Below are 24178 nucleotides of genomic sequence, written 5' to 3' on the forward strand. Positions count from 1 at the left end.
GACCGAACGAATCCCGGAACCGCGCGTCCTCCAGCAGCAGGTTGTTAAAGTGCCAGTACGCGGACCGCCCCCCGGCGCGCGGCGGCACGAGCTCCGCCCACACCAGGTGGTGGTCCGTGCACGGCACCGGCCGCACGGAAGCCGTCGGAACGCAGAAGACGTACGCCCGGGAAATGTAGAGGCGGTCGATCCTGGACGCTCCTCCCCCAGACCTCACAAAAGTGAAGGCGCTGGAGTCGGGATGAAGATTACGCCAGACGTCCACCAAGTCGAGGGACCCGACCAGGTCCCTCAACTTCCCCACCGATGCCGGGCTCGGCTGGGTACCCGTGCGGTCCCTCGCCTCGAGGGTACAATTAAAATCCCCCCCGAGGACGACGCACTCGCCCGCGTCGATGGAGCCCAAAAGAGTGGACACTTCTTCAAAGAAGCGCGCTTGCTGCGCACCAGCCTGAGGGGCGTACACGTTCACTAGATGGAACGGCACGCCCCCCAGGCGAACAGTGACCTGGAGCAAGCGGCCCGGCACGAGCTCCTTGACCCCCAAGATCTCCGGCTGAAAATGCGGGGCCAACAAGATAGCCACCCCACTGGAAACACTGGAGAGGTGACTCATGTTGACCCCTCCTTGCCACTCCAGGAGCCACGTAGCCTCGTCTCCCGGAACGGTGTGGGTTTCTTGCAGGAAGCACACCGCATACTTCCCGTCCCGAAGGACCGAAAAGTTATTAAATCTGCGGCTAGCCTCCCTGCTGCCGTTGACGTTGAGGCTGGCTATGGTTATCTTCATTTCAGAAGCACAACCAACCCCTACTTAAACCTAACGGGGGAAGGGAGGGCGGCCGCTAGTCGACCGCCACTCCCTTAGCAGCCCGGTGAGGAATGCTCGGAACCGACACAGCTCGGACGGGCTCACGCCCGCGTCCGCACCCATGGTCTTGTAGGCGACGCGGGCCGACCCGACGAGCAGCGCCAGCCCCGACCATCTGTCGAGGGCCTGCTGGGTCCTGCGGCGACCCTGGCTCGTGGCCACAAATTCCCGGAGCTCCCTGATGGGAATAAGAACGAGGGGGGTCCCGGCGAGGGGCGCGAGGTCATCCATCGCCTCGTCGGCGATGGACTCTAAGTCTTCCTCCGCCCCCACCACCGAGTCCCCGTCCTCCTCCGGGGGGTCGCCACCGGCGGCCGAACCGTCCGCCACGCAGTGCGCATCGGGCGGCCCGGCCGCGACAGCCGGCCCCGCCTCCGCCCCGATCCCACCCCCAGGATCGGTAGCGGAGGATTCCCCCCCGGGCTCCTTTAGGGGGGCCGGGCCAGAAGGCGGCGGCGGCCCGGAGACCCCCTCCGCCCCAGGCGCCGGAACGACCGGAGAGACCGGAGAGACGGGAGAAACCGCGTACCCGGTCGTCTCCAAGTCGCCCGGCGCCGGAGACACAAACGGTGGGTCCCCCTCCGCCACGCCACCGGCCTCCGACCCAGCAGACGGGGTAATTTTCCCGCATACCTCGACGAAGTCGAGCAGCACCTGGGAAAGGTCCGGGCCGCTCTGGGCGAGCTCATCGTCGGATGACTCGCCCGGCCCGGTCCCCTGGCCGCCCGACCCGTCGAGGGGTAACGCCACCGACAAAGGATCCGTCCCCGCCGCGGATCGTCCCGCGACCCCCCCCACGGGCAGGGTCTCGTCCCCATCCCCGGGAGGCACGAGCCGGGCAGACGCTTCTGCCTCAGCTTCCCCAGGGACAGGCGACCCCTGCCGTTCGCCCGTAGTAGTGTTAGCGGTGGGGTGGGGCGCAGTGTCCGCGGCGGGCGACGACTCCCCCTGACCGGAGGGGCCTTCCACCTCCCTGTCCCCCCCCTCGTCCCGGGAGTCGCGCCTTCGCTTGAGCGCGGAGGGGTAGAGGGAGGCCTCCATGTCTTCAGGGGCCTCCCCTGCTCCTTCCAGAGGAGCGAGTTCTTTGGGTCCCCCGGACCCAAGCCCGGCCGCAGGTTCTGGCGGTCCCGCCTCGGCGGTCACGGCCGCGGGCTCAGGCACGGGATCCCCCCCCGCTCCGCACTCCACTATCAGCGCCGCGATGCTCTCGGGCGTCAGGGGGTCCATGTTAAAGGGCACGCCCTCCTCGGGGGGACCCACCCTACGGTGTTTGTTCTTCCCCAGCGCCTTTTTTCCGACCGGACATCCCTCCTCCCCCCCGCCGGAGGCCTGGACGACGATGGCCTCCGACGACGACCGCGTCCCGTTGGCTTTTGTTTGGGAGGGAGCGCGGCTAGACCCGGAGGGAGGAGCGGCGGCGGCGCCAGCCTTGGCCGCGCCGGATGACTTGGCGGCCTTGGAGGCGGGGCAGTTTATCCGCACGTGCCCCACCTCCCTACAGGCGTGGCACCGCACGCCGTCCGTGGTCCAAAAGACGCGGTACGGGGTCCCCCCGTGGAGGACCGTGAAAGCCCCGTCCGTCTCCCCCTCCCGCGCCAGCTGAACGAAGGCTTGGCGCCGGAAGGAGAAGACATGGCGAAGGCTGCCTTCCCGGAGCCCGAGCGGGATCGGGGAAATGCCCGACCTCACCTCCCCGAGTTGACGTAGGTGGGGGAGGAGGAGCTCACCGGTGATATAGGGCGGGACGTTTGACAAGACGACCCTCTGCGCGGTGGCCTCCAGCGGGTCCACCGGCAGGAAAGTCCCGCCCACGGTGAGCCCCTGGGCGATGGCCAGGGCCACCACCCGCTCGGACTCCAGGAAGAAGACAGCCTTCCCGTACATTTTTGAGGCGGCGACTATGGCCGGAGGGCCGACAACCCCGGCCATAGCCTTCACGCACGCCTCAATAGTCATGTCGGGGTGGGTGTAGCTCTTCACCCCAAGCTTGATGGTCATCAAGCGGAACGGCGACGGGGCAGCAGCAGCAGCGGGAGCGGCCGAGGCTTTGGCCGCCGCCGCCGCATAAGTTCTCGCCGGCCCCGTCGCCGCCGCGGATGTAGATGCCATAGTGGGGTGGATCTTAAAAAAGAGCCACACACACCCCAAAAGTCACAGGCCTGAAGGTGTTAATGGCCTCGGTTATTATGTTTTCCCAGAGCAGAGGGAGTGTAAATTAACTGGCCCACCTCTCCCCTTGATGGTATTAATTGGGAGGGGGGCCCTTCCTTCCCTCTGCTCAATGGGTCAATTGGAAAATAAAAAAGAGGTGCCTTTTGGAGAGGCAGAGTGAGGACAAGGAGAGAGAAAGAGGGGGATGGGAAGAAGGGGGGGCCGCAAAGGCAGGGTCCCCACTTAAAGGTGTTGGTCGGTGGGTGGGCGTCGGCTGGGTGCACTCCCCCGATGGAAATACAAAGTCTTAAGCAGCTCTTCGGGCAGGGGGAGAAGACGTCTTCACCTGGGCAGGCTGGAAAAAGCCCAGGCTCAGCCCACACCAGGTCTTCTCGGTGTAGAGGAAACAAGCTTCACCTGGGCAGGCTCCAGCCAACCCAGGCCAGGCTTCCGGCCCGTCTTCCTTCCTCCCCCCGCCTACAATGCAAAGTCTTTAGGGGAGTGCACAAAGACACCCACCTGCAGATGTTTGAAAGTTGCAGCAGCTCCTCCCCTCCTTCCGAGTTGTAGCTGAGTGGTATTCTCTCCCCTCTCTCCCTCTCCTGGGCTGGAGGCCAAGTTGGGAGGCAGTGATGGAAGGCCTCCTGTAGTTGTAAAACTGGCCTCCTCCTCTGTCCTCTACTCCTCCCTCTCCAGGCACCTCTGTAGATGATTTTAGGTTGCTGGTAGTGGTGGCCTGGGGTCACTCCTTCCTCTCCACTCCCAGGCCAAGGCAACCACCACCTCCTAAGCAGCAGGAACAGCAACAGCACAACCTGCTCCACAGACTGCAAGGAACAGACTGAGCACCTTCACTTGTCAGTCTCCTGTGTTAATTGTTTCTCGTTCTCTGGTGTTAATTGTTCCTAACCCTGTGTTAGTTTTTAATCACCTCTTTTTTGTATACACCCAAAAAAATAAACCCTTAAACAAATAAACCCTTTACATAACCCGATTAATCAAATTAAAATTTGGCCTCTTAGGTCGATTACGCACTCCAGCCCCCGCGGCGCACATCGGTCACGAAAGAGCTCGAGCTCGCCGGCGGACACCGCGTGCTCCATCTCCAGGGCCACCCGGCCGCGAACATGGCCGCGGAAGAGAGGGAGGCAATCCGGCCGGACGACCCCCTCGGCCGCCCGCTGCCTGGACCAATTGATGGCTTTCTTGGCCAGGCCCAGGAGCAGGCCCACGAGGAGGTCCTCCGACCTGGCCGCTCCCCTCCGCACCGGGTGACCGTAGATCAAGAGCGTGGGACTGAAGTGCAACCAAAATTTGAGGAGCAGCCCCTTCAAATAGTGAAAGAGGGGCTGCAACCTCTCACACCCCGTGTACACGTGAAAAACGGACTCCTCCAGACCGCAAAACAAACAAGCGGTCTGGGAGTCCGTAAACCTGCTTAAAAATCTATTGCACGGAACTGCTCTGTGCAACACCCTCCAGGCCAAATCCCCGATAGAACAGGGGAGGACTCCCGCATAGAGAGCCCCGCATTGGGGACCTCCGCCTCCGTCCGGAGGTAAAACGGCACGCCACGGCGTGTCCGGACGGCAGGCGAAGATGGCAAAGTGGAAGGTGTGCAAGAGCAGCCCGTACAGGAAACCCCTCCGCGCAGAATGAAAAAGCACGGAGGGTATTTCCTCGAGACGGCTCAAGTTGTGAAGCGCCGATCCCCGAGGGGAGTCTCGGGGCAAGGCGCCGATAAGGAATTCCATCCGAACGGGAGTAAGCTCGGACGGGATCTCCCCACGTGCCCGAGCCGCCTCGATGCACCTCGTGGCGCCGGGGGGCAACATCGCTTTCACCGCCCCGATGGCATCGACCGCGAGCCGGACGTCGACCCACGACATGCGTCGCGCCAGCTCCTCTGGCGCCATCCAGCCCGCTCCTCCGCCATCGAGTAGGTCCCCGACTCTAGTCACCCTGCCAGGCACAGCCCTGCGCTCCGCCAGCCACCCGAACTCGCGGACGTGGAGGTGCGGATTCCTGAACAGCGGCTCCCGGAGGACAGCCGCCGCTCCTGACGGGGGAGAGCTCCGCCTGGAGGCGACGGAGTTCCAAACCCATAGTAGTTCCTGGTAAAAGACAGGCAGCTCCCGCAGGCTCTCACGCCTGCCGCTCACCTCCAAAAACAGGAGCTGCGTGTCGTAATTGAGGCCGTGCAGCTGGCGGAAAAAATACGTCGCCAGCGCACACCATCTTGGAGGATTCTCGACGTACAGGTATCTCTGCAGCGTCCGAAGACGGAAAGTCGCAGCCTGGGTGCGGAGGCACACCAACGCCTGACCGCCCTCCCTAAGCGGGAGACTCAGAACCGCGGCAGCGACCCAGTGTATCCTGTTGTTCCAGAAGAAGTCGACGAGCTTCTTCTGTATCTTGGCGACAAACGCAGGGGGGGGGATCAGAGTAACCAACCGGTACCACAACATGGCGGCCACCAGTTGGTTTATGACCAACGCCCGACCCCTGTAGGACAACACTCGGAGCAATCCTGTCCAGCGTCCTAAGCTCGGACTTTGGCCTCCAGCTCGTGCCAGTTCGCCGGCCAGGCGTCCTCGGCCGGGCTGAGGTAGACTCCCAAGTAGAGGAGGTGCGTGGTACTCCAGGCGAAGGGCCCGAACTCCTCCGGCAGAGAGTCCACCTGCCACTGACCCACCAGGAGTCCAGAACATTTCCCCCAGTTGATCCTGGCGGAGGATGCGTCCGAGTAAATCTGCTGGCATTCCCGCATCCTCCGCAAGTCAACGGGATCCGTGACCACAAGGAGCACGTCATCGGCGTAAGCCGAGAGGACCACCTCCACGCCCGGCCCTCGCAGAGCCAATCCCGCCAACCTCTTCCGCAAGAGGCGCAGGAAAGGCTCCACGCAAATGGCATATAACTGGCCGGACATGGGGCATCCCTGACGCACCCCCCTCCCGAAGCGAAGGGGCGCCGTCAAGGACCCGTTAACTTTAATCAGACACTCCGCGGCAGCGTACAGAAGTCGGATCCGGGCGACGAAATGCGTCCCGAACCCGAAAGCGCGCAGAGTCCCGAAAAGATACTCGTGATCCACCCTGTCGAACGCCTTCTCCTGATCCAGGGAAAGGAAGGCGACCGACAGACCAGCCCTCTGGGAATGGTGGACCAGGTCCCGGACCAGATGGATGTTATCGTGAATGGTCCGGCCCGGGACCGTGTAGGACTGGTCGGGATGGATCATGCGGGCCAGCACGGCGCCAAGGCGAACAGACATGGCCCTGGCAAAGATTTTGTAATCCGTGCTGAGGAGGGAGACCGGGAGCCAGTTCTTGAGGAGGCGGAGATCACCCCTCTTAGGCAGCAGGACGATCACCGCCCTGCGCCACGAGAGGGGCATCTCCCCGGTCGCCAGACATTCCCCCAGGACCCGCACGTAGTCGCCCCCCAGGACGCCCCAGAACGCCCTGTGGAACTCCACGGTCAGCCCGTCCAGCCCCGGGGACTTCCCCCTGGAGAGCTGGCGGAGGGCGCCGGACAGCTCCTCCAAACTCAGAGGAGCGTCCAGTTTTTCGGCGCCCTCCAGGCCGACCTTCGGCAGGTCCTCCCACAAAACTCCGCGCGCGTCCTCGCTGGACGGATCCGGAGAGAACAGAGCCCCGTAATAGGCGCGGGTCTCCGCGCGGATTCCCTCCGGATCCGAGACCGGAGATCCGTCGTCGGCCAGCAGCTCCAAAAGCTGCTTACGGACCCCCCGTCTTTTTTCCAGCGAGTAGAAGAAGGGGGAGCCGCGGTCCAGGTCCCGCAGGAACTGGATCCGCGACCTCACGTACGCGCCTCGGGACCCGACAAGCTGCAGGTCCTTCAGCGCGCCCCTCTTCTCTTCGTACGCCAGCCGCAGGGCCGGGTCCTCGGCGACTTGACCGAGACGGGACTCCAGGTCGAGCACCTCCTTCTCCAACTGCCCGACCCTGGCCTCCCGCCTCTTGGTCGACCCCTTCGCGTACTCCTGACAGAAGAGACGGATGTGAGCCTTGCCCACATCCCACCATAGCCTCAAGGAGGGGAAGCCCCCCTGCTTCCTTCTCCAGCCGGCCCAGAACCGACCGAACGAATCCCGGAACCGCGCGTCCTCCAGCAGCAGGTTGTTAAAGTGCCAGTACGCGGACCGCCCCCCGGCGCGCGGCGGCACGAGCTCCGCCCACACCAGGTGGTGGTCCGTGCACGGCACCGGCCGCACGGAAGCCGTCGGAACGCAGGAGACGTACGCCCGGGAAATGTAGAGGCGGTCGATCCTGGACGCTCCTCCCCCAGACCTCACAAAGGTGAAGGCGCTGGAGTCGGGATGGAGATTACGCCAGACGTCCACCAAGTCGAGGGACCCGACCAGGTCCCTCAACTTCCCCACCGACGCCGGGCTCGGCTGGGTACCCGTGCGGTCCCTGGCCTCGAGGGTACAATTAAAATCCCCCCCGAGGACGACGCACTCGCCCGCGTCGATGGAGCCCAAAAGAGTGGACACTTCTTCAAAGAAGCGCGCTTGCTGCGCACCGGCCCGAGGGGCGTACACGTTCACTAGATGGAACGGCACGCCCCCCAGGCGAACGGTGACCTGGAGCAAGCGGCCCGGCACGAGCTCCTTGACCCCCAAGATCTCCGGCTGAAAATGCGGGGCCAACAAGATAGCCACCCCACTGGAAACACTGGAGAGGTGACTCATGTTGACCCCTCCTTGCCACTCCAGGAGCCACGTAGCCTCGTCTCCCGGAACGGTGTGGGTTTCTTGCAGGAAGCACACCGCATACTTCCCGTCCCGAAGGACCGAAAAGTTATGAAATCTGCGGCTAGCCTCCCTGCTGCCGTTGACGTTGAGGCTGGCTATGGTTATCTTCATTTCAGAAGCACAACCAACCCCTACTTAAAACTAACGGGGGAAGGGAGGGCGGCCGCTAGTCGACCGCCACTCCCTTAGCAGCCCGGTGAGGAATGCTCGGAACCGACACAGCTCGGACGGGCTCACGCCCGCGTCCGCACCCATGGTCTTGTAGGCGACGCGGGCCGACCCGACGAGCAGCGCCAGCCCCGACCATCTGTCGAGGGCCTGCTGGGTCCTGCGGCGACCCTGGCTCGTGGCCACAAATTCCCGGAGCTCCCTGATGGGAATAAGAACGAGGGGGGGCCCGGCGAGGGGCGCGAGGTCATCCATCGCCTCGTCGGCGATGGACTCTAAGTCTTCCTCCGCCCCCACCACCGAGTCCCCGTCCTCCTCCGGGGGGTCGCCGCCGGCGGCCGAACCGTCCGCCACGCAGTGCGCGTCGGGCGGCCCGGCCGCGACAGCCGGCCCCGCCTCCGCCCCGATCCCACCCCCAGGATCGGTAGCGGAGGATTCCCCCCCGGGCTCCTTTAGGGGGGCCGGGCCAGAAGGCGGCGGCGGCCCGGAGACCCCCTCCGCCCCAGGCACCGGAACGACCGGAGAGACCGGAGAGACGGGAGAACACGCGTACCCGATCGTCTCCAAGTCGCCCGGCGCCGGAGACACAGACGGAGGGTCCCCCTCCGCCACGCCACCGGCCTCCGACCCAGCAGACGGGGTAATTTTCCCACAAACCTCGACGAAGTCGAGCAGCACCTGGGAAAGGTCCGGGCCGCTCTGGGCGAGCTCATCATCAGAGGACTCGCCCGGCCCGGTCCCCCGGCCGCCCGACCCGTCGAGGGGCAAAGCCACCAGCAGTGGATCTATTTCCGCCGCGGCTCGTTCCGCGACCCCCCCCACGGGCAGGGTCTCGTCCCCATCCCCGGGAGGCACGAGCTGGGCAGACGCTTCTGCCTCAGCCTCCTCAGGGACAGGCGACCCCTGCCGTTCGCCCGCAATGGTGTCAGCGGTGGGGTGGGGCGCAGCGCCCGCGGCGGGCGACGACTCCCCCTGACCGGAGGGACCTTCCTCCTCCCGGTCCTCCTCCTCATCCAGGGGGTCGCGCCTTCTTTTGAGCGCGGAGGGGTAAAGGGAGGCCTCCATTTCTTCAGGGGCCTCCCCTGCTCCTTCTGGAGGAGCGAGTTCTTTGGGACCCCCGGGCCCGAGCCCGGCCGCAGGTTCTGGCATTACCGCCTCGGCGGTCGCGGCCACAGGCTCGGCCACGAGGGCCCCCCCCCCCCCCGCACTCCGCGATTATCGCGGCGACGCTCTCCGGCGTCAGGGGCTCCATAATGTGGGTTTTGCCCAGCGCCTTCTTCGCGACCGGACCTCCCTCCTCCCCCCCGCCGGAGGCCAGGATGGCATCGACCTCCGACGACGACCGCGCCCCGGTAGCGTTGGATCGAGCGGGGGCGCGGCTAGACCCGGAGGGAGGAGCGGCGGCGGCGCCAGCCTTGGCCACGCCAGATGACTTGGCGGCCTTGGAAGCGGGGCAGTTTTTGCGCACGTGCCCCACCTCCCTACAGGCGTGGCACCGCACGCCGTCCGTCGTCCAGAAGACGCGGTACGGGGTCCCCCCGTGGAGGACCGTGAAAGCCCCGTCCGTCTCCCCCTCCCGCGCCAGCTGAACAAAGGCTTGGCGCCGGAAGGAGAAGACATGGCGAAGGCTGCCTTCCCGGAGCCCGAGCGGGATCGGGGAAATGCCCGACCTCACCTCCCCGAGTTGACGTAGGTGGGGGAGGAGGAGCTCACCGGTGATATAGGGCGGGACGTTCGACAGAACGACCCTCTGCGCGGTGGCCTCCAGCGGGTCCACCGGCAGGAAAGTCCCGCCCACGGTGAGCCCCTGAGCGATGGCCAGGGCCACTGCCCGCTCGGACTGCAGGAAGAAGACAGCCTTCCCATACATTTTTGAGGCGGCGACTATGGCCGGAGGGCCGACAACCCCGGCCATAGCCTTCACGCACGCCTCAATAGTCATGTCGGGGTGGGTGTAGCTCTTCACCCCGAGCTTGATGGTCATCAAGCGGAACGGCGACGGGGCAGCAGCAGCAGCGGGAGCGGCCGAGGCTTTGGCCGCCGCCGCCGCATAAGTTCTCGCCGGCCCCGTCGCCGCCGCGGATGTAGATGCCATAGTGGGGTGGATCTTAAAAAAGAGCTACACACACCCCAAAAGTCACAGGCCTGAAGGTGTTAATGGCCTCGGAAAAAGGGTCCTGAGCAGAGGGAGTGTAAATGTACTGGGCCACCTCTCCCCTTGATGGAATAAATTGGGAGGGGGCCCTTCCTTCCCTCTGCTCAATTGGTAATAATAAATAATAAGAGGTGCCTTTTGAGAGGCAGAGAGAGGACAAGGAGAGAGAAAGAGGGGGATGGGAAGGAGGGGGGGGGCCGCAAAGGCAGGGTCCCCGCTTAAGGTGTTGGTCGGTGGGTGGGCGTCGGCTGGGTGCACTCCCCCGATGGAAATACAAAGTCTTTAAGCAGCTCTTCGGGCAGGGGGAGAAGACGTCTTCACCTGGGCAGGCTGGAAAAAGCCCAGGCTCAGCCCACACCAGGTCTTCTCGGTGTAGAGGAAACAAGCTTCACCTGGGCAGGCTCCAGCCAACCCAGGCCAGGCTTCCGGCCCGTCTTCCTTCCTCCCCCCGCCTACAATGCAAAGTCTTTAGGGGAGTGCACAAAGACACCCACCTGCAGATGTTTGAAAGTTGCAGCAGCTCCTCCCCTCCTTCCGAGTTGTAGCTGAGTGGTATTCTCTCCCCTCTCTCCCTCTCCTGGGCTGGAGGCCAAGTTGGGAGGCAGTGATGGAAGGCCTCCTGTAGTTGTAAAACTGGCCTCCTCCTCTGTCCTCTACTCCTCCCTCTCCAGGCACCTCTGTGGTTGATGTTGGTTGCTGGTAGTGGTGGCCTGGGGTCACTCCTTCCTCTCCACTCCCAGGCCAAGGCAACCACCACCTCCTCAGCAGCAGGAACAGCAACAGCACAACCTGCTCCACAGGCAGCAAGGAACAGACTGAGCACCTTCACTTGTCAGTCTCCTGTGTTAATTGTTCCTAGTCTCTGGTGTTAATTGTTCCTAACCCTGTGTTAGTTTTTAATCAGCCTGTTAGCTGTTTATGGGTGGCACCTGGTTTTCTTGGTATATAAGTTCTGTTGTTGTTTCACTCAGTGCTCAGTTCTCACTAGGGTGAACCAGGGAGTTAGTCTTGACAATGTTCCTTGTCTTGACTAGGTTCTCTGTGTGACTAGCCTTTCCTCTATGGCAGCTTGCTTCACAAGCTGGCTGCCATAGTTCTCTTGAGCTATGTAGCTAAGTCTGTGCCATAGTTCTCTCGAGTTGTGTATCTAAGTCTGTGTTCTTGTCTCTGGATTTAAGATATATTTAAGTCTTGTTCTGTTGAGCTGCTTGTCTTGGTAAGGTGCTGTTTGGACTAGCGTGTTGCTATGTGGGAGCCGTTGGGATCTTGTCTTGAGCTTTGCATTGATAAGCCGATTACCCTTGGGGTAGCTTGTCTGGAGTTTAGCCTCGGCAAGCCGGTTGCTCCTTGTGGTAGCTTGTCGCAAGCTCAGTATAGACAAGTGGGCTTCCTCATGGAAGCTGTCCTGAGTTCCTATCTTGACTAGCCGTCTTGTAACTTGTCTCTAGTTCTCTTGTCTCTAGTTCTTATGTATATTGCGGTGTCCCTTGTGTTAATCTGGTTATGTGTAAATCTAGTAAAGTTCAAACAAAGTACTGTATATTTGTCTCTTGTCTGGTTTCTGCACTTGGGTCCAGATCCTACCTCGCCCGGAGAGCACGGCCTCGTATTTATACGGCCCTGTGGCTCCCCAACCCTGACATCTGTACCAGAGGGTCAAACTTCACAATTTACTGACAGGTGACCCTCCTGTACCAGAGAGTCAAACTTCCCAATTTACTGACAGGTGACCTTGCTGTGCCAGAGACAAATCATCCCAATTTACTGAGAGATGACCTTTCAGGGCCAGAGACAAACACATCCCAATTTACTGACAGCTGAACTTCCTGTAGCAGAGACAGAAACATCCCAATTTACTGACAGGTGACCTTCCTGCACCAGAGGTACAAACATCCTAATTTTCTGTCAGTGGACCTTCCTGTACCAGTGATTCAAACATCCCAATTTACTGACAGGTGACCTTCCTGTACCAGATAAACACACATCCCAATTTACTGACAGTTGTGCTTCCTGAACCACAGGCACAAAAATCCCAATTTACTGACAGGTGACGCTTCTGTAACAGAGGGTCAAACTTCACAATTTACTGACAGGTGACCCTCCTGTACCAGAGAGTCAAACTTCCCAATTTACTGACAGATGAACTTCCTGTAGCAGAGACAGAAACATCCCAATTTACTGACAGGTGACCTTCCTATGCCAGTGGCACAAACATCCCAATTGACTGACAGGTGACCAGCCTGCACCAGAGGGATATATCCCCATTTACTGACAGGTGTGCTTTCTGGACCAGAGACACAAATATCCCAATATATTGACAGGTGACCATCCTGCACCAGAGACACAAACATCCCGATTACTGACAGGTGACTTTCCTGTACCAGAGACACAATGATCCCAATTTACTGACAGGTGACCTTCCTGTACCAGAGACACAATGATCCCAATTTACTGATAGGTGACCTTCCTGTACCAGAGACACAATGATCCCAATTTACTGACAGGTGACCTTCCTGTACCAGTGATTCAAACATCCCAATTTACTGACAGGTGACCTTCCTGTACCAGAGAAACACACATCCCAATTTACTGACGATTGTGCTTCCTGAACCAGAGGCACAAAAATCCCAATTAACTGACAGGGACGCTCCTGTACCAGAGGGTCAAACTTCCCAATTTACTGACAGGTGCCTTTCCTGTACCAGAGTCAAACTTCCCAATTTACTGACAGGTGCCTTTCCTGTACCAGAGACAAACATCCAAATTTACTGACAGGTGACATTCCTGTACCAGAGACACAAACATCCCAATTTACTGACAGGTGACCTTTCTGTACCAGAGACAAAAATATCCCAATTTACTGAGAGCTGACCTTCCTGCACCAGAGACAAAAACTTTCCAATTTACTGACAGTTGACCTTCCTGCACCAGAGACACAAACATCCCAATTTACTGACAGTTGACCTTCCTGCACCACAGACACACACATCTCAATTTACTGATAGGTGACCTTCCTGAACCAGAGACTCAAAACTCCCAATTTACTGACAGGTGAGCTTCCCGGCCGAGAGACACATACATCCCAATGTTCTGCTAGTTGACCTTCATGCACCAGAGACACAAACATCCCAATTTACTGAAATGTCCTTCCTGTGCCAGTGACACCAACATCCCAATTTACTGGTGGGTGGCCTTTCTGCACCAGAGACAAATATCCCAATTTACTGACAGGTGAGCTTCCTGGACCAGAGACACAAATATCCCAATTTACTGACAGGTGCCCTTTCATGTACCAGAGGCAAGCATTTCAATTTACTGACAGGTGACCATCCAGTAGCAGAGACACAAGCATCCCAATTTACTGACATTTGACCTTCCTGTACCAGAGACACAAACATCCCAATTTACTGACAGGTGACCTTCCTTTACCAGTGAAACAAACACCCCAATTTAATGACAGATGTCCTTCCTGGACCAGTAACACAAACATCCCACATTCCTGACAGGTGACCTTACTGTACCAGGGACAGAATCATCCCAATTTACTGACAGGTGACCTTACTGTACCAGGGACAGAATCATCCCAATTTACTGGCAGGTGACCTTCCTGCACCAGAGACAAAAACATCCCAATTTACTGATAGTTGTCCTTCCTGTACCTGAGACACAAACATCCCAATTTACTGACAGGAGACTTCCTGTACCAGTGAGACAAACATCTCAATTTACTGACAAGTGAACTTTCTCTACCAGATACACAAACTTGCCAATATACTGACAGGTGACCTTCCTGTACTAGAGACACAAACATCCCAATTAACTGACAGGTGACCTTCCTGTACCAGATAAACAAATTACCCAATTTTGTGACAGATATCTTTTGCTACCAGTGACACAATCATTCTAATTTGCTTTCAATTGTCCTCGCTTTAGCAATGATGCAGACATTACGATCTACTGACAGGTAAACATTGATTTCACAGTCACTTGACAGGAGTTTTGAAGTGTTCGGCCTTGTGTTTCTCTGCTACAGACGGGAATTTTCTTGAGAGCATGTGCTCAACGTTTATCAGAGGTTGGAGCACACCTTGCCCTACATGGATGTCGTGATTTTATTATATTACATTAAGTGGTAGCTGCTTATTAAATCTGGGATAAATCTGTTAATTTTCTGTTGTTGATTTAACCTTGTGCACCTTTTGTGGTATTGAGGAGGCCATTGTTCTGGGAACTCTGTGTGGCATCATATTTCATGGTCCCGCTGACTGGGAATAGTTTAGGTTTGACACAGTGCTATCGGTGGAGAGTGGGCCAGTGGGGATGTTTCAGGATTGAACCAGGCCTTTGCAGAGAGTATCAAGGTAGATGGATGAGTTTGGGATTGTTACAGGATTATGTGGAGGGAGCAGGGCATTGGGATTAGTTTGAGACTGAACAAAGGCTCTGGGGAGAGTGCAGAAATTGAGATTGGTTTTGGATTGCTTTGCTGGGAGAGCATGACGTGGGATTCGCTTTGGATTTATACAGGGCTCTGGGTAGAGAGTGGGGTCGTCAGATTAGTTTGGGACTGGTACAGGTTTATAGGGAGAAAGCGGGACAGTGAGGTTATGTTTGCATTGATAGAGGGCTACGGGGAGAGAACGGGACAGGTGGAATGGTTTTGGATTGATTTATAATCGAAATCTAATTTCACCGTTCATTTTGGGACATCATGAGGTCGTGCAAGGCGCTATATGAATGCACATCTAATAGCCGGTACAGATATCGATGGTCCGAATCGTCCCCTTCTGTAAATTTAATTGTTTCTATAGCTAATGCATATTGCTTAGAAATTGTTTAACACGGTGCTGTACTATTAATGCAACCAAGTTATTCTTCTGCACACGAGTTTAGATTATCAGTAGCGGAGCCCTTTTTTACCAAGTGAAGCGGTGGGATTAAATAATTGGAGGTAACGGCAACTTGTGGTCTTCATCAGACCTCGATACCTGAGATGCGCTCATATTTTAATACTTTATTAACCAATGCCGCACTTTACTGCCGGTAATTATAGTACTGGATCTGAATTCTTAAAAGAAAAATAAGTCTTGCATTTATAAAACGCCTTTCCCTTCCTCAGGTAGTCCAAATGTGCTTTACAGCTAATGAAGTGCTAGTGAAGTGCAGTTACTGTTGTAATGTAGGTAGCACAGCAGATAATTTGCACACAGCAAGCTCCCACAAACACCAACATGGTAGTGACCAGACCATCTGTTTTAGTGATGTCGGTTGAGGGATATACATTGGCCAGGACACTGTTAATAACCGAGCGGGTTTGTAATGAATGATTCGACCAATCAATGGTAAAGCTGGGTCCTTGTTTTAGGCTACAGTTTTGCATGTGCTGTACATGACGTTGCAATGAATTGGAGTTTCATTCCGAATGTAACCTATCCAACACCTTTCGGCTCATTCTAGGTAGAGACAATAATAAATGATCCAATCCCCGACACTGACATCCTCGCTTTAATTCACACAGTACATTAGTTTAAAGACATTGATTTAGGAACTTTGATAACTTTATCTGTTACTCATATTAATTGAAATAATTGATCCTTTGGATATAGCCTCACAATAACAACCCGAAATCAGATTAATATTAACAAGGATAAAGTGCAAATATCAACAGGAAACAGCAAACACAAGAATGATTGTAATTCTACACAGGCCGCTGCCTGTCCACGACTCAGTGCAATGCAGAGACAACATTGTATATAGTTAGTGCAGCACACTGGGGATGTGGGGACAGAGATACAGATTCAAATGTAAACTGTTTAGGACAGAGAGCTTGGAGAACACTTATTACACAAAGGATTGTGAGGCTGTGTGACTCACTATCAGAGGTAGTGACTGAAGCAGAAACCGTGTTAATATTGAATAATAAATTAGAGAGGTGATTGAAGGGAACTGGGGACAGGGCGGGTATATGGGATTAGGATAAACAGTGTAATAATGAATCCGAATAGCCTGTTTCACTGCCGTAATCTCCATGGCCTTGAAATTCATTTTGGGTGGTGGCGCAAAATGGGCAGTATTGGATCAGTGGCCGGTTATAGGGAGTGCCTGCTATTCAAAGAATCATATTTCCACCTCCATTTCAAAAGTATTTGTTTCCAACACAATGTTACAGGGAAGATTATGGAAGAAACAAATTTAAAGGCCCATTAACGCAGCGCCTGATATTGATTGCTGTTGCAGACAACGAAACTGAATATCAGGTGCTGCATATAACAGGCAACCGATCCGACACCGCCCATTTTTTGCCACTGACTGAGATGAATTTCTAGGCCAAAGAATATAAAGGGATCCAGACACTGGTATTAATCCAATACAAAGAGTGTTGTGGTGAAATTGGTCTTGGGGTGGGAGTGCAAAACAGGCAGTAGTGATTCGGCCGCCCATTTCACATCCCACCTGAGTTTCCCCTCCATTCACCCCATTGTCTCCTGTGAGAAGAGGGTACAACTGATGGTCTTATTGGGAACTCCAACACTGAGCGCCAGCACCGACTGCCAGGTAAAGATGGACTGACGGGAGATTGGGGCATTGTGGCCATTTTTATGGATATGAAGCCGGATTAAACTCACCAACAGAACAAACTCGAATAGACTGAATCTGAACAACTAATTCCCACAGATGATAACCACAACATTTCCTGTTTCAGCTCACAAACCAATAACTCATGTCCCCTGATAAGTTGACCCATTTTAGTCCGCCCTGTTAAAAGCCTTTGCTTTCTCCTCCTCTTTGCCACCTCTTCAAATGTTTCCCAAAGCTCCAACTGATCTGTTTAGTTCGAACGCTGTGTGTAATGGGATTGGAAATGTGAGGAGTTAATGCAGCGACAACCAGGGTCAAAATGAGGGAACTGGGGGAAACCAAAGTGATTCTGTAGGAGGCGGTAATAAATAAGAACAAAAGTACTAGGAACAGGATTGGACCATTCTGCCCATAAAGTCTGCTCCTCAATTCAATAAGATCATGACTGATCATTTATTGCAACTCCACGTTCCCGCCCTGTCTCCATATCCCTTGATTCCATTAATATTCAAAAATCTACAGATCTCTGTCTTGAATATACTCAAAGACTGAACATCCAAAGCCCTCTGGGGTGAAGGACTCCAAAGATTCATCACTCACTGAGTGAGGACATTTCTGCTCATCTCAGTCCTAAATGGCCGACTCCATATTCTGATACTCTGACCCCTGATTCTAGAGTCTCCACACAGGGGAAACATCCTCCCAGCATCCACCCTGTCATGTCCCTTAAGATTTTTATTTATTTCAATGAGATCACCTCTCATTCCTCTAAAGTCTAGGGGATATAGGCCCATTCTACTCAATCACTTTTCAGCGTACAATCCCCAAATCCCAGCAATCAGTTTAGTGAACCTTCCTTGCACTCCCTCTAAGGCAAGAATATCCTTCCTTATGTCAGGAGACCAAAACCATACAGAGTACTCCAGGTTTGGTCTCACCAAGGCCCTATATAATTGCAGTAAGACTTCTTTACTCTTATACCCCAATCTCTTTGCAATAAAGTTTAACATATCATTTGCTTTCCTCATTGCTTGCTGTATCTGCACTTTAATTTTCAGTGACTCATGTACGTGGACACCCTTGTATCTCTAAATACCAAATTTCCCAGTCTCTCTCCTTTTTAAAGTATATTCTGGTCGTGTATTTGGACCACCAAAGTGGATAACTTCACATTTCTACACGTTGTATTCCATCTGCCACCTTCTTTCCCACACATCTAACCTGCCTATGTCGCTTTGCAGCCTGTTCACATCCTCCTCACAGCTTACTTTTCCACCTAGCTTTGTATCATCAGCAAACTAAAATACATTATACTCCATCTACTCATCGAATACATTGATGCAGTTTGTAAATAGCTGAGGCCCAAGCACTGATCATTGCGGTACCCCACTAGTAACAGCCTGCCAATCCAATAATTACCAATTTATTTCTACTCTCTGTTTCCTGTCCGTTAACCTATCCTCAATCCATGCTAATATATTACCACAAATCTTTCGAGCTCTAATGTAGTGTAATAACCTCTTGTGTGGCACCTTATCGAATGCTTTTTGAAAACCCAAATACACCACATCCGCTGGTTGCATTTCATCTACCCTGCTGGTTACAACCTCAAAAAATCAAACAGATTTGTCAAACACGATTTCCCTTTCGTAAGTCCGTGTTGAATGCCCTGTCATATAATGATTTTAGAAGTGTCCTGTCACCACGTCCTTAATAATAGATTCCAGCATTTTTCCTAGTACTGATGTCAGGTTAACTGACCTATAGTTCCCTGTTTTCTCCCTCCCTCATTTCTTGAATAGTGGGGTTACATCTGCTACTTCCAATTCAAAAGGGTCATTCGAAAATCTTGGGAATTCTGGAAGAGTAAAACCAATGCATCCACTATCTTTGTAGGCAACTCTTTCAAAACCCTAGGATGTAAGCCCCCAGGTCCAGGGGATGCCGGCTTTATTCCCGTTAATTTCTCCAGTACAATATCTTTACTAATACTAATTTCTTTGAGTTTCTCATTCTAAATAGACCCTTGGTTCCCCATTAGTTCCAGAAAGTTTTTTGTGTCTTCGACCGTGAACACAGATACACAGTATGCGTTCAATGTATCCCATTTCCTTATTCACCATTATAATTTCTCCTGTCTCTGACTTTAAGGGACCAAGTTTACTTCGGCTAATAACTTCCTTTTTACATACCTATAGAGACTTTTACAGTCTGTTTTTATGTCTCTCGCTAGTTTGCTCCCATATTCAATTTTCCCTTTCTTTATCAATGTCTTGGTCATCCTTTGCTGAATTCTAAAATCCTCCCAATCCTCAGGCTTACTACACTTTTTGGCAAACTTATAAGCCTCTTCCGTTAATCTAATACTACCTTTAACATCTCTTGTTAGCCAAGATTTGACCACTTTTTCCGTGAACTTTTTTTCCATAAGGGAATGTTTATTCGTTCTGAATTATGAATTAAGTTTTTAACTGTTTTTCATTATCTACCGACATATCTTTTAACGTACTTTCACAATCTATCTCTGCCAACTCGCCCCTCACATCTACATAGTTTGTTTTGTTCAGATTACGAACGTGGTTTCTGACTTAAATAAATCACTGTCAAATGCAATATAAAATTACATAGCAACATAGAAGATAGGAGCAGAAGTAGGCCATTTGGTCCATCGAGCCTGCTCCATCATTCAATGAGATCATGGCTGATCATCCAAATTCAGTACCATGTCCCTGCCTGCTCCCCATATCCCTTGATCCCTTTAGCCTCAAGAAATATATCCAACTCCTTCTTGAATATATTTAATGAATTGGCCTCCACTGCCTTCTGTGGTAGAGAATTCTATAGGTTCACCACTCGCTGGGTGAAGAAATTCCTCCTCATCTCTATCCTAAATGGCTTACCCCTTATCCTTAGACTGTGACCCCTGGTTCTGGACTCCCTGCCCATCGGGAACATCCTTCCTGCATCCAGTCTGTCCTGTTAGAATTTTATAAGTTTGAATGAGATCCCCTTTCATTCTTCTAAACTCTAGCGAGTATAAGCCCAAAGGACCCAATATCTCCTCATAAGTCATTCCTGCCATCCCAAGTATCAGTCTGGTGAATCTTCGCTGCACTCCCTCCATGGCAAGAACATCCATCCTCAGATAAGGCGACCAAAACTGCACACAATACTCAAGGAGTGGCTCACCAAGGCCCTGTACAACTGCAGCAAGACATCCTTGTTCTTGTACTCGAACCCTCTCTCAATGAAGGCCAATATACCATTTGCCTTCTTAACCACCTGCTGCATCTACATGCTTGCCTTCAGCGATTGATGCACAAGGACACCCAGGTCTCGTTGCACTTCCCCTTCTCCCAATCTATTGCCATTCAGATCATAATCTGCTTTCCTGTTTTAGCCACCAAAGTGGATAACCTCGCATTTATCCACATTGTACTGCATCTGCCATGCTTCTGCCCAATTACCCAACCTGTCCAAATCGTACTGGAGTTTCTCAGCATCCTCCTCACAGCACACACGCCCACCCAGCTTTGTGTTGTCTGCAAATTTGGAGATATTACATCTAGTTCCCTCGTCTATATCATTTATATATATTGTGAATAGCTGGGGTCCTAGGACCGATCCCTACGGTAACCCACTAGTCACTGCCTGCCACTTGGAAAAAGAGCCGTTTATTCCAACTCTTTGCTTCCTGTCTGCCAACCAGTTCATTATCCGAGTCAGTACCTTGTCCCTAATCCCATGTGCTTTAACTTTACATGCTAATCTCTTATGCGGGACCTTATCGAAAGCCTTCTGAAAGTCCAAATACACCACATCCACTGGTTCTCCCATATCTATTCTACCAGTTACATCCTCAAAAAATTCCAGTAGATTAGTCAAGCCGATTTACCTTTTGTAAATCCATGTTGACTTTGTCCGATCCTGTCACTATTATCCAAGTGCTCTGCTATTACATCTTTTATAATGGATTCTGGCATTTTCCCCACTACTGATGTCAGTCTTACTGGTCTATAATTCCCCGTTTTCTCTCTACCACCTTTTTTGAATAGTGGGGTAACATTAACTACACTCCAATCCATGGGAACTGGTCCAGAGTCTATCGAATTTTGGAAGATGACCAGAAATGCATCGACTATTTCTAGGACCACTTCCTTAAGTACCCTAGGATGTAGATTATCAGGCATTGGAAATTTATCAGCCTTCAATCCCATCAATTTCCCTGACACCATTTCCCTACAAATACTGATTTCTTTCAGTTCCTCCCTCTCATTAGACCCTATGTTCCCTGACATCTCTGGGAGGTTACATAGAAACGTAGAAGGAACATAGAAGATAGGAGCAGGAGTAGAACATTCGGCCCTTCGAGCCTGCTCCGCCATTCAATGAGATCATGGCTGATCATCCAAATTCAGTACCCTCTCCCTGCCTTCTCCCCATATCCCTTGACCCCTTTAGCCTTAAGAAATATATCCAACTCTTTCTTGAATATATTTAATGAACTGGCCTCCACCGCCCTCTGTGGCAGAGAATTCCACAGGTTCACCACTCTCTGGGTGAAGAAATTCCTCCTCATTTCAGTCCTATATGGCTTACCCCTTATCCTTAGACTATGACCACTGGTTCTGGACTCCCCGGCTATCAGAAACAACCTTCCTGCATCTAGTCTGTCCAGGCCTGACAGAATGTTGTAGTTTTCGATGAGATCCCCTCTCAATCTTCTAAACTCCAATGAGTTTCAGCCCAAATCGACACAATCTCTCCTCATACGTCATTCCTGCCATTCCAGGTATCAGCCTGGTTAATCTTTGCTGTACTCCTTCCATGGCAAGAACGTCCTTCCTCAGATAAGGCGACCAAAACTGCACACAATACTCAAGGTGCCGTCTCACCAAGGCCCTGTACAACTGTAGCAAGACATCCTTGTTCCTGTACTCGAAACCTCTTGCAACGAATGCCAACATACCATTTGCCTTCTTAGCCACCTGCTGCACCTGCATGCTTACCTTCAGCGACTGGTGCACAAGACCACCCAGGTCTCTTTGCACTTACCCTTCTCCCAATCTATTGCCATTAAAATAATAATCTGCCTTCCTGTTTTTGCCACCAAATTGGATAACCTCACATTTATCCACATAATAGTGCATTTGCCATGTTTCTGCCCAATCACCCAACCTGTTCAAATCGTATTGGAGTTTCACGACATCCTCCTCTCAGCATACCCTCCCACCCAGCTTTGTGTCTGTCTGCAAATTTGGAGTTATTACTTCCAATTCCCTCGTCCATATCACTAATACATATTGTGAACAGCTGGGATCCTAGGGCCGATCCTTGCAGTATCCCACTAGTCACTGCCTGCCACTCGGAAAATGACCCATCTATTCCAACTCTTTGCTTTCTGTCCGTCAACCAGTGCTCTATCCAAGTCAATACCTTGCCCCCAATCCCATGTGCCTTAATTTTGCACGCTAGTCTCTTATGTGGGACCTTATCGAAAGCCTTCTGAAAGTCCAAATACACCACATCCACTGGTTCTCCCTTATATATTTTACCAGTTGCATCCTCAAAAAATTCCAGTAGTTTAGTCAAGCATGATTTACCTTTTGTAAATCCATGTTGACTTTGTCCGATCCTGTCACTGCTTTCCAAGTGCTCTGCTATTACATCTTTTATAATGGACTCTAGCATTTTCCCCACTACCGATGTCAGGCTTACCGGTCTATAATTCCCTGCTTTTTCTCTCCCAACTTTTTTGAATAGTGGGGTAACATTAGCTATCCTCCAATCAATGGGTAATGCTCCAGAGTCTATCGAGTTCTTGAAGATGACCAGCAATGCATCGACTATTTCTAGGGCCACTTCCTTAAGTACCCTGGGCTGTAGATTATCAGGCCCTGGGGATTTATCCGCCTTCAGTCCCATCAATTTTCCTAACACCATTTCCCTACGAATACTGATTTGTTTCAGTTCCACCCTTTCATCAGACCCTATGTTCCCCAGCATCTCTGGGAGGTTATTTGTGTCCTCCTTTGTGAAGACACAACCAAAATATGTATTTAGTTGGTCAGCCATTCCTTTGTTCCCCATTATAAATTCCCCTGATTCTGACTGCAAGGGACCTATGCTTGACTTCACAAATCTTATTCTCTTCACATATCTATAAAAGCTTTTACAGTCAGTTTTTATGTTACCTGCAAGCTTACTCTCATATTCTAGTTTCCCTTTCTTAATTAATCCATTTGTCCTCCTTTGTTGAATCCTAAACTGCTCCCAATCCTCAGGATTATTGCTTTTTTTGGCCAATTTATATGTCTTCTCCTTGGATCTTATGCAATCCCTAATGTCCCTTGTTAGCCACGGTTGAGTCATCTTTTTTGTTTTATTTTTATGCCAAAATGGGATGAACAAATTCTGTAGCTCATCCATTTGGTCTTTGAATGTTTGCCATTTCCTATCCACCATCAACCCTTTGAGTGCCATTCCCCAATCAAGCCTACCCAACTTGCTCCTCAGGCCATCGTAGATTCCTTTATTTAAACTGAGGATCCTAGTTTGTGAGTCAATTACTTCATTCTCCATCTTAATGAAGAATTCGATCATATTATGATCGCTCCAACCCAAGGGGCGTCGTACAACAAGATTGCTAATTAATCCTTTCTCGTTACATAATACCCAGTCTAAGATGGCCTGATCTCTGGTTGGTTACTCGAAATATTGGTCCAGGAAACCATCCTGTAAACACTGCAGGAATTCTTCCTCCACAATATTGTTACTAATTTGGTTAGCCCAATCTATATGTAGATTAAAGTCACCCATGATGACTACTGTGCCCTTATTGCACGATTCTTTAATTCCCCTTTTAATGCCACTCCCAACCTCCGCCTTACTGTTTGGAGGTCTATATACCACTCCCACTAACTTTTTTTCCCCTTAGTATTTCTCAATTCTACCCTTACAGATTCTACATCATCAGAGCTAATGTCCTTCATTACAATTGTGTTAATCTCTTCTTTAACCATTAATGCTACCCCACCTCCCTTTCCTCTTTGCCTATCTTTCCTGAATATCGAATACCCCTGGATGTTGAGTTCCCAGTCTTGGCCATCCTTGATCCACGTTTCCCTAACCCCAACCAAATCATTTTCGTTTACCTCTATTTGCGCAGCCAATTCATCCACCTTATTACACATGGTCCTCGCGTTAAGACACAAAGCCTTCAGGCTTGTTTTTTTAACGCTCTTAGACCTATCAGAATTATTAGTTACTGTGGCCACGTTTGATGTAACCGTTGATTTCTCTGACTGCCGCTTTTGTTTTTCTCCTTCCTATCTTTTGCTTTTATCCTTGTTTCCCTTCACTCTGTCGCCCTGCTCAGGTTCCCAACCCCCTGCCATTTTAGGTAAAACCCTCCCCCACTATCAAACACTCCCCCTAGGACATCGGTTCCAGCCCTACCCAGGTGCAAACC

This window comes from Somniosus microcephalus, chromosome 4 (genome assembly GCF_052327205.1).
Source record: "Somniosus microcephalus isolate GS21.2 chromosome 4, FLI_Smic_1.0, whole genome shotgun sequence".
Taxonomy (NCBI): domain Eukaryota; kingdom Metazoa; phylum Chordata; class Chondrichthyes; order Squaliformes; family Somniosidae; genus Somniosus; species Somniosus microcephalus.